Raw genomic sequence first — 11,340 nt, 5'->3', positions numbered from 1 at the left:
AGGAAGGTGAGTCAGCAGGATAACCGACTCGGGAGCAGTCTGGACCGGTGCTGAGGACTGCATAAGGATATTACAGTCGGAGGTCAAGGACCTAGAGATCGCGATAGGGAAGTGTGGGTGGATTGCACTCCGTTGTGTCGAACCGAAGGGGTCGAGGGTGACGCAAGGACAAGGTCCTTAGTTCCGAGTATGGTTGTAGGCTTAGGTTATGTATGTGGAGGTATTCCAACCTGGGGTATTCCATCATGAGGATTCGTTCCAGATTGCTAGTTGTCAGTGTTATCGCCAATCTTGGCGAAGGAAGATGAATTAGCGTCTTGGCGGAGCTCAGTGGGTGTTGTGGTATCCAGTTTTCGCAGGTTGCGAATGAATGCGTAGGACGAAAGTAAGGTAGTGTCTTCAGGTGGCACTTAGTTGATGAGTGTTATCATCAGAGAAAAGAAGCCGATGGCCGGCTTGAAGCAGTTGATCAGGACCCTGCAAGGGAAGAGATGGATTTTAGGGATTCGATAGCAGTGATTGAAGGAATCTGGGCTGGTTTGAGATCAGTGGATGCATTGTGGGAGTGTCATCCAGAAGTTCGTGTTGCCGCAGGCTTCGAGGACGAAGCCTAATTTAAGTGGGGGAGAATTGTAACACCCCGTTCTAAAAGTATTTATTTATGAATTTCCGAGATCGAGAGTAAGGGCGTTTCGGTCTTTTATGGGCAATGGGTTTCATTCGAGAAGGTTTCGAACCGGGGTGTGTTGCTAGAAGCGTGGGGCTTCTCGCCACCTTTACGTGGATATAAAGTTCGTCGGGAACGGACTTAGGAACGGACTTAAAGTTTTCATGGGGCTTCCATGGCCATAAAGTTTGCACCTTTATGCCATGAAACCCCTTCTAGACCCCAGATCTGAAAGGTGAATCACTTGGGACGTCCATTTTCCAAGGACCAATCTACTTGGACAAAAAATTTAGCAAAAGTGGAGATGAAGATATCTAAGCACACAATGGACAAGTTAGAAGCTTTTTACCTCTATTGAACCAGAAATGAAGCTTAACTTTTGGATCTACTCTCCTCCTTCATGTCCTTGCTCTTTCTTCAAGGATCATCTTCTTCAAATTCACAAAGAACACACAGAAATGGCACAAACACACTCAAAAGTGGATTAGGGTTTCGTGACTAGGGTTTGTGGTGATGGAGGCTGCAAATGAGGCCAACCATTGGAGGTTAAGGTGCTTAAATAGGGTGCAAAACCCTGAAAATTAGGGTTTCACTCGGGCAGCCCTACTCGTCGAGTTGAGGCTCTCAACTTGTCGAGTAGACTTCAAGTCCCGCGTCCAAATTCCATTCCTACTCTACGAGTTTGGGGCCTCCAACTTGTCGAGTCCCTTTGCAAAAATGAATAATTTGATTTAAAATACATACCAGGATCCGGGCGTTACAAATATCCCACACTTATTTTAGACTTCGTCCTCGAAGTCTGCTGCGTCTGGGAATAGCTCTGGGAAGTGCTCCCTCATCTCGCCCTCCGACTCCCAGGTCCATTCTGAGCCCTTGCGGTGCTGCCATTGCACCTTCACTAACTCGACCCTCTTGTTCCTCAGATCCTTCGTCTTCCTGTCGAGGATGGCTACTGGTCGCTTGATGTAGTTCAAGCTGTCATCCACCTGAATATCCTCTAGAGGCACCACTACAGAGTCATCTACCAAGCACTTCCGCAGTTGGGAGACATGAAAGATGTTGTGGATCTGACTAAGCTCGGCTGGCAGATCCAGCCTATACGCAACCTTGCCCACTCGGGCTATAACCCTAAAAGGACCAATGTACCTGGGGCCCAACTTGCCCCGCTTCCTGAACCGGATGACACCTTTCCAAGGTGACACCTTCAGGAGAACCATATCTCCTACCTGAAACTCCAGGTCTGAACGACGCTTGTCGACACAAGTTTTCTGCCGACTCTAAGCAGTCTGAAGCCTGCTTCGGACCTGCTGGATCCTCTCTGTCGTCTTGAGTACCATTTCGGTACTCCCCATGACCCTCTGTCCAACCTCACCCCAGCATATCGGGGTTCTACACTTCCTCCCATATAACATCTCGAAGGGAGGACCGTCGATGCTCGTGTGGTAGCTATTATTGTAGGAAACTCTGCCAAAGGAAGGTAGGTATCCCAGCTACCACATAAGTCTAATACGCACGCCCACAGCATGTCCTCCAAGGTCTGGATGGTTCACTTACTCTGACCATCCCTCTGGGGGTGAAAAGTCGTGCTAAAATGCAGACGAGTACCCAACTCGTCATGAAATTTCTTCCAGAATCTGGAAGTGAACCGTACATCTCGGTCATAAATCACGGAAATTGGCACTCTGTGTCGAGCTACTACCTCTCGGATGTAGATGTCGGCCAACTTCTCGGCCGAAATGTTCTCCTGGATCGGGATGAAATGGGAACTCTTGGTCAACCGATCCACGATGACCCAAATCGAATCCACTCCTCGTGCGGTCCTGGGAAGTTTCGTGATGAAATTCATAGTAATATCCTCCCAATTCCACACAGGGATATCCAAAGGCTGCGTCTTGCTATGAGGCCGATGGTGCTCTGCCTTGACCTTCCTGCAGGTCAAGCATCTCTCAACGTACCAGGCTACATCCCGCTTCATGCAGGGCCACCAGTAATCAGGGCGAAGATCTGTGTACATCTTCTTCGCCCCGGGATGGATGGAAAATCTGGACTTGTGTGCCTCCTCCATCAGGATCTGGCGCACACCGCCTGCGTACGGAACCCACACTCTGTGGTGAAGTGTCAATAGCCCGCAACCATCATAGTCGAAGGAGGAAATCTAGCCCACTATACGCTCACTCTTCCGGTGTTCCTCCTTTATAGCCTCCTGCTGGGCCTCCCGAATCTTCTCCAGAAGCGGAGTCACTACTGTCATCCTCAAACAGATATCTCTAATCGGGGTTGCGAATGCCTTGCGGCTAAGTGCATCGGCCACTATATTGGCCTTCCCCGGGTGGTAGAGGATCTCACAGTCGTAATCTTTCACCACATCTAACCACCGACGCTGCCTCATGTTCAGATTCGGCTGATCCATGAGGTACCTCAAGCTCTTGTGGTCCGCGTAAATGGTACAACGTACCCCATAGAGGTAGTGTCGCCAAATCTTGAGGGTGAAAACAACCGCCCCCAACTCCAATTCGTGCATTAGTTAGTTCGCCTCATGAGGCTTCAGCTGCCTCGAGGCGTAAGAGATGACGTGCCCTCTCTGCATCAATACTGCGCCCAAAGCCGAAATGGACACATCGCAGTATACTACAAAATCCTCAATGCACTCTGGCAGGGCTAAGATTGGCGCCTCACACAATCTCTGCCTCAACGTATCAAACGCCGCATGCTGCTCAGGCCCCTAGCAAAATACAACGACCTTCTTCGTCAGTCGGGTCAAGGGTACTGCCATCTTGGAAAAGTCCTGTATGAATCTCTGGTAATAACCTGCTAACCCGAGGAAACTCCGAATCTCAGATGGAGACTTCGGAACCTCCCATCTCATCACGGCCTCCACTTTGGCCGGGTCAACCAAAATATCGTTCTGGTTGACAAGGTGCCCCAGAAACTGCACCTCGTGCAACCAGAACTCGCACTTGGAGAACTTAACGTACAAGCTCTCCCTCCTTAGGGTATCCAACACCTCCCGCAAGTGCTCCTCGTGTTGCTCCTGCGTCTTGGAGTAAACCAAGATGTCATTAATAAAGACTATCACAGACTAATCCAGCATCCTTCTGCATACACGGTGCATGAGGTCCATGAACGTGGCAGGGGCATTGGTGAGCCCAAAAGGCATCACCACAAACTCGTAGTGGCCATAGCGAGTCCGGAAAGCAGTGTTATGTACATCCTCATATCTGACTCGCATCTGGTGGCATCCTGAACGCAAATCTATCTTGGAAAACCAAGATGCCCCCTGTAGCTGGTTGAAGAGATCATCAATCCTTGGGAGTGGGTAACGGTTCTTCACCGTTACCTTGTTCAGCTCTCGGTAATCTATACACATCCGATGCGACCCGTCCTTCTTCTTCACAAACAGGATCGAGGCTCCCCAAGGCAAAATGCTCGGCCTAATGAATCCCTTGTCTAATAGCTCCTGCAGCTGTGTAGAAAAATCCTGCATCTCGGGAGGAGCCAACCGATATGGTACCTTGGCTATCGGAGTTGCACCAGGGACTAGGTCGATCCTGAACTCCACCTGTCTCTCCGGAGGTATCCCAGACAACTCCTCTGGAAATACATCCGGGTACTCTCGCACCACTGACACATCACTCACGGTCGCCTTACCCGCCTCCCGGGTATCCATAACGTAGGCGACATACCCTGCACAACCCTGCTGAAGGTAGCGCCTAGCCCTCGCTGCTAAGCACAAAGCTGGTCCACGCTGCAGCCTCTCGCCCTGAATCGCCAACTCTCGCCCACTTAGGGTTCTGACACATACCAACTGCTGCGCACAGTCGATCACCGCCCCATTAGGGCTCAGCCAATCCATGCCGATCATAACCTTGTTCCCACGCAACGGAATAGGAACCAAATCCACGAGGTAACGCTCGTCATACATCATCAAGACACAATCCCTGTAGACCTCCGATGCCCGGACAGATCGGTCGTCAGCAATCTCGACCTCTAAAGGACATTCCAACATGCCTGAAGACTCAGAAAACCTCTTGCTAAGTGTAAGAGAGACAAATGATCGGGTAGCCCCCGAGTCAAATAACACCTGTACTGGGATGTCGTTCACATGAAACGATCCTAAACAAAACACATAAACATAGAACATAAATATCATAACCGACATGTAATAAGAGTTAGGGAGAAGAAAACATACCCGTCACCACATCCGGTGCGGCACACGCCTCCTTGGCGGTCAGCTGGAAGGCTCGACTCCTCACCACTGGAGCCTATGTCTTGCCCTGTCGGCCATCCGTGATCCGCAGGGTCGCTGGAGCTGGCGCCGCCACTGGCACTACTGATGTCAGTCTAGGGCAGTTGGCCTTTTTATGGCCCTTCTGATTTCAATGAAAGCAAATCAGGTCTAATGTCTGAATAGTGGGGGTAGGGGCTGTACAATCCTTGCTAAAGTGCCCAGTCTTGCCGCACTTGTAGCAACCTGATCTCCCAGCCCTGTACACTCCCTCATGTGGCCTGCCGCATTTCCAACAGCCGCTCCGGCTCAGCTGGCCCTTCGACCTCGAGTCGAATCCCTTGGGTTTCTTCCCAGAAACCCCAATCGTCTGCCCCGTCTCCGCCTTCCTCTTCCTGAGGTGCTCTATGTCAATCTCCCTCTCCCTCGCCCTGCCTATCATGTCGTCCAACGTCAGGCATGCCGAGTAGTTGACATGTTTCCGGATGTCAGCTCTCAACATGTCGTGGTATCGGGTCTTCCTTATCTCCTCATCCCCCTGCATACTGAGGTACCGGTAAGGCCCTTTCCCTGAACTTGGCGGTAATCTTCGTCACCGACTTAGTCGTCTGCCTCATATCCAGAAACTCCCTGGCCAGCTGCTGAAGCTCCATAGTCGGCGCAAACTTAACCCTAAAGCTGGTCACAAAGTCCGACCAGGTCATAGCCTCAATGTTTGGGGCTCCCAATAAATCATTGACCGCCTCCCACCAGTCTCTAGCTCTGTCTCTCAAACATCATGCAGCGTGCCGGACCTTCGACCCCTCAGGGCAGAAGCTCATCACCTGTGGAGACTCGATGTCTGCAATCCATCTCCTTGCCACAATGGGTTCCTTCACCCCGTGAAAGTCTGGGGCACCACATCCCCTAAAGTCCTTGAAGGAGAGTGTGCGTGTCCTTGACTGGCTAGACTCCATGTCACTCCGGAATGCCCTGAGGCGATCCTCCATCAGCTTAATGATCCCTTCCTCGATCGACCCGAAAATCACCGGGGTCGCCTCAAGGATGCCTCTCGTAATCTCAGATGCGATGAACTCGCGTAATCCATCATCAACCGGCTCGGAACCTGCACCCGAGCCTGAACCTGAACCTGATCCAGACCCTGAACCTCCTGCTTCGTGACGTGTCACCACCATTCTGAAACAAAACACATAATCATCAGGGTCATACATAATCTTGAGAGGTCTCACACACTCTACAAGTTCCCTAGTTCTATCTCAGCCCTCCTTGACTCGAGTACGGATCCTCTGCTTTCAGTAGTACGGGCCTAGACTACCTTTCACATCTATCCGTACTTTCCTCAAGGTTTGCCTTGACTTCACCAAGTCCCTTTCAGAACTACTGCTCGCTGTACTAATCTCATCCTAGGCTTACCCTAGGGTAACCTCCAACCCACTCTCCGCCATCAGCTGCATAAGAAGTCCCTACTACCTCCCCCTAACTAGCTCGCGAATACCATTACATATTACTAAGACCAGATAATTCTTCGAATGAGAGGTCCTACCCTACAACGGCTGGACTCAGACAAGAGCTGCGAAATAGGGCTAGACCTAACCTTTTGAAATTAATTAGTCTTTGTAATATGTAACTTAACATATTCGTTTGCTAGTTAGTTAAAGATAACGAGAACTCCTAAAAGCACAAAGCAAGCAACATTCGGGCATTGAGTAACCCAAACCAAACATATCCTAATCAGGCTATCATATCACTGACTACTCAGTACTATCATGCAGCTCAATAAGCACATACAACAGGCATATCAGGCATCTTCGTAGATCCTTAGCCCTGATCTAGCATGCAGTTCTCATATAGTAGGCATACAAGGCATCCTTCCTAGATCCTTAGCCCTAATCTAGCCTGCAGTTCTCATAATCATATCATATATCATAACATACATGTATGGGTATCTTGGGGATAACTTACTTGAGCTCGGCTGATTACACGCATCACACACCTTGTTCTTTCTCAAAACTCTTAATTTTAATTTTTGAAAATTTATTTTCTTTGCAAAAACTTTCAAACCAACGATTTGAGTCCAGACACCGCCGAAGGTGTGTCCGAATCCCTCAAACCAAGGCTCTGATACCAACTTGTAACATCCCAAAATTCAAGACCAAAAAATTCATTTTTAAATTAATAATTCATAAAACAGATTATTGAAAACATCATGAAGTTATCTCATATCATAAAAACCCATACGTCATATGTATCAAACCATGTCATAATGTAATAATGTAATAATGTCAGAGTATAAAATCCCAAGAACATCATAGTGCGTAAAATCGTGGTGTGATGCTCTACTATCGTGCCGGCTCCTTTCCCTTTGAAGAAGAAGGACCTGAAACAAAAACTGAAAACCGTAAGCACAAAGCTTAGTGAGTTCCCTAATCATACTACATACCATATAATAACATACTGCCAGGCATATTTGGGTGCCCGGCGTACCCTGTCAGGCATACCTGGGTGCCCGACCTACCCTGTCAAGCATATCTGGGTGCTCGACCTACCATGCCAGGCATATCTGGGTGCCCGACCTACCCTCCGGTTTATCTCAACCGGCTATGGGGACTATTTCACTCTCTACCACTACCACATAATACATAGCATAACATACTGTGAGGCGTATCTAGGTGCCCGATTGTCACACCCCCAAACCGGAACGGCGGAAACGTTCGGGGGTGGATGACGTCATGTGTAGTATCACAACAATTGTATCATAGCAATCATAGTAAACACAACCATTACATTGAATACATATATAAAAAGGGTTTACATATGTTTAATTCTTGTTTTTATACATCAAAAGTATAATCAAAATAGAAAGACGAGACTCTATATGCTCCGTCTTCTCAAAACTCCAGGAGGTACCTGTATACTGATTTCCTGAGAATACAAGCAGTTTTGAAAGAGTATCAGCATAAATCTAACGCCCCGATTCCCAAGTATTGTTTAAATAGGAATTTAATTGGTTTCAAGGCCTACTCGACGAGTTGGTTGCCCTACTCGTCGAGTAGCAACGGGTTTGATACGCGTGTTTAGTGACCTACTCGCCGAGTCCATGAAGGGACTCGACGAGTAGGAGCTGGCGGATGAAACCCTAAATCCCGGGGTTTTGCACCCTATTTAAAGGAGCCTCAGCCTCATTTGGCCTCTTTACAGTCTTTGAGAGCTCAGTGAAACCCTAATTCGTGTGGTACTCTTCTTGGTGTGATTTAAGCCTTGGAAAGAAGGTTGGCTAGGAGGGAAAAACTTGAAGAGCAAAGGAGTTGAAGCAAGGAAGGTGTGGGAAGCAGAACTTACCTCAGCTAGCATCTTCTAGAGGTATCAAGTTGCAATCCTTACTTCCCTTTCCTTCTAGATCTCTTTTCTTTTGGTTGAGTTTTAGTGTTTTATGGATTTTGAGTTGATATGGGGAGCTATGGGCTAGATCTGAAGTTGTAACTTCAGATCTGGACCCTTCCTAAGTCCTAGAGTCATAAAGTTGCGGGTTTGGGAGTGATTGAGACCCCCCTTGTGCATGAAACCCCATTAAGAGCTTAGAATTGCCATTAAGAGCCTTGTTAGCCATGCATACACGTAAAGTTTGCAACTTTACGTGAAAAACATGCCTTAGAAGCTTGGATCTGTAATCTGGAACCTTGCCATGGCTTAAAAAGCATCTGCATGGGATAAAGATCTGCAAGGACTCGGCGAGTTGGATGAACAACTCGGCGAGCCCGTTGAAGATGGCCATGAACTCGACGAGTGGATGAACAACTCGGCGAGTCCGTTGAAGATTGCCTTGAACTCGACAAGTCGTTCGAAGACTCGGCGAGTCGGCTAGGGTTTCCCCCAAATTCTTGGACACGTATGAACTCGGCGAGTTAAAGGGGAACTCGACGAGCCATTCAAGGATTTCACGACTTCTCGAGTTCAGGAAGGACTCGACGAGTCGGGGTTCTGCACTCGACGAGTCGAGTCAACATGGACTGTTGACTTTGACTGTGGACTTTGACTTGGACCAAGGGTTGACCAGTTGACTTCTGAGGGTATTCTGGTAATTTGGAGATTTATGAAAAAGGGTTTTTATGGTACCTATAGGTGGTGGAGTTCGTGTTGGTGATCCGGGAGTTGAGCTTTCTTGTTTCCGACGGCAGTTGCAAGGTGAGTTATCCTCACTATACTAAGGGGTCTAAGGCACCAAGGCCGCCCCATTGGATATGTTATCCTAGCAGTGTTAGATGTCGAGTATGAGTTAGTGTTGCATGCTAGTGGTTATGCCAGTTGGGTAGATCTGTAGGACTTCCTGTGATGTTATATGATTATTGCATGCTCGGTAGTTATGTTATATGATGATATGTTATGTGGGATGGGTTGAGGTTGTACTGCTTCATGCGGTAGCCAACAAACCCTAGAGTATTACAGATATGAGCTGAGGGCCCGGTAGGCATTCCAGACTCATACTGAGGACTCGGGAGCATTCCAGATACGAGCTGCGGGACCGGTAGGCATTCCAGACTCATACTGAGGGCCCAGGGGTAATCCGGCTTGTAAAGTGGTGGACCCATTACATGTTGTTCAGTTTGTTATGATATGTTTATGTGGACTGTATGTGTATCGGTATTTTGGGGGAACTCACTAAGCTCTCGAGCTTACAGTTTTAGTTTATTGTTTCAGGTACATGAGGGGATCGCGGCAAGGCGAAGGCGTGATCGTACAACTCCTCATGTTTTGTCTATGTTTCTGGGAAAACTCTGATAATTTACATTTTGAAAACAAAGTTGTAACGATTTTTAATGGTTTGAAATGTTTTTAAAAGTTTAAATTTTCTTGAAAATTTTGGGTGTTACAAGTTGGTATCAGAGCCTTGGTTTGAGTGAATTGGAGGAACACTCGTGTAACTCCAGTCGCAAATCAAGGAAAGGATTTTCAAAAAGGTTTTCAAATAAGTAAAGGAGGATGCAGGGTGTACGATCAGCCGAAGCCAGTAAGTAGACCCCAAAATACCATACAAGTTATTTGATTATGTGATATGTTAGAACAAAATGTTAGTACTAGGCTAGGGATCTTCAGGAATTGCATGATAGAATTGCCTGATTACTTGATGCCTGCTAGCCTAGGGTCTCCTTTATATGAGATTGACATCATTACTGTAGGTGCTTAGTGTATGCATCACGGTTATACATAACTAAGATCTTATAGCCTGAGAATGTTTGATTTAGCCTATTGTTCTGTTCTTGTTTGATTGGAAGCTTAGGGTAGGATTGGATATTCGAAAGTCTATAGGGTCCAGCGTTATGTATGGCTAGCATATACTAGTGCTACAGGGTTGGTGGAAGTTTCATGGATAGGTGGGTTGTGTGAGGCCGAGGGGCCAGTCATGAGATATTTAGTATTCTTCTAGGAGTGAGTATTGAGCGCTCGCCATGTTGTGTATCCAGTTAGGGTATTGTGGTGATGCTTGAGGCAAATATGGGTAGGTGTGGAAGGTAGTATGGGCCCGTACTACTGAAAGCACAGGACCCATACGCGTGTCAAGTAAGTCACAATCCCAAGGATTAGTAGGGAGTTGGCTCCCAGTTATTTATATGGATTATCTGATATCTTGTGGTATGTTTCAGAATGGTGATGACGAGGCGCTTTGTAGCTGGATCCGGTTCGGGATCAGGATTAGGGGACAGAGGCCAGAAGGGGCCAGCAGTACCTGAGCCAGTGGTGCAGATGGGTATAGAGGATTTGGATGCCAGGATCCGAGAGATCCTACATGATGAGGTTACTGCTGCATTCCGGACACAGTTACCAGTGATGTTTGGGTCGATTAAGACCGCCATGGTGGAGTACTTTTATGAGCGTTATGCAGCCCTTGCAGAGACAGCCGCCGCAGCAGCTGCATCAGCTGTATCAGCGGCAGGGGGAGGAGTTGGTAGAGGTTTTCAGTACAGGGACTTCGATAACACGAAGCCCCCTACTTTTGATGGGACGCAGGATCCCATCAAGGCTATGAGATGGATTTCAGATTTGGAGGGGTGTTTCTTCACCTGCTCGTGTCCTGCTGACCAGAAGGTCAGGTGTGCCTTGAACCTGCTTAGGTCTGGGGCCAAGGACTGGTGAAGACTTGCGACTGGGTCGTACACTGATGATCAGAGAGCTGCTGTTACTTGGGAGCTGTTCAGGGACATGTTCCGCGCCCGTTACATTCTACGGGTTGAGCGGGAGCGGTTGGCACAGGAGTTTCTGAGTTTGAGACAGGATGGGGAGTCGGTGATGGAGATCACCCGTATGTTCACTGAGCGGGCGATGTTCTGCCCAGAGTTTGCTTCCGAGCAATCTCAGATGACCCGTTATCTGAGTATGCTCAAGACTGATATCCGACAGTTTGTATCTACCCAACGATGTGATACTCTTTTGGAGTTACAGGAGGCCGCCAGAC

The sequence above is a fragment of the Lactuca virosa genome, chromosome 7 (assembly GCF_052849685.1).
Source record: "Lactuca virosa cultivar CGN04683 chromosome 7, Lactuca_virosa_CGN04683_v6, whole genome shotgun sequence".
Classification (NCBI taxonomy): domain Eukaryota; kingdom Viridiplantae; phylum Streptophyta; class Magnoliopsida; order Asterales; family Asteraceae; genus Lactuca; species Lactuca virosa.
This window is presented reverse-complemented; position numbering follows the sequence as displayed.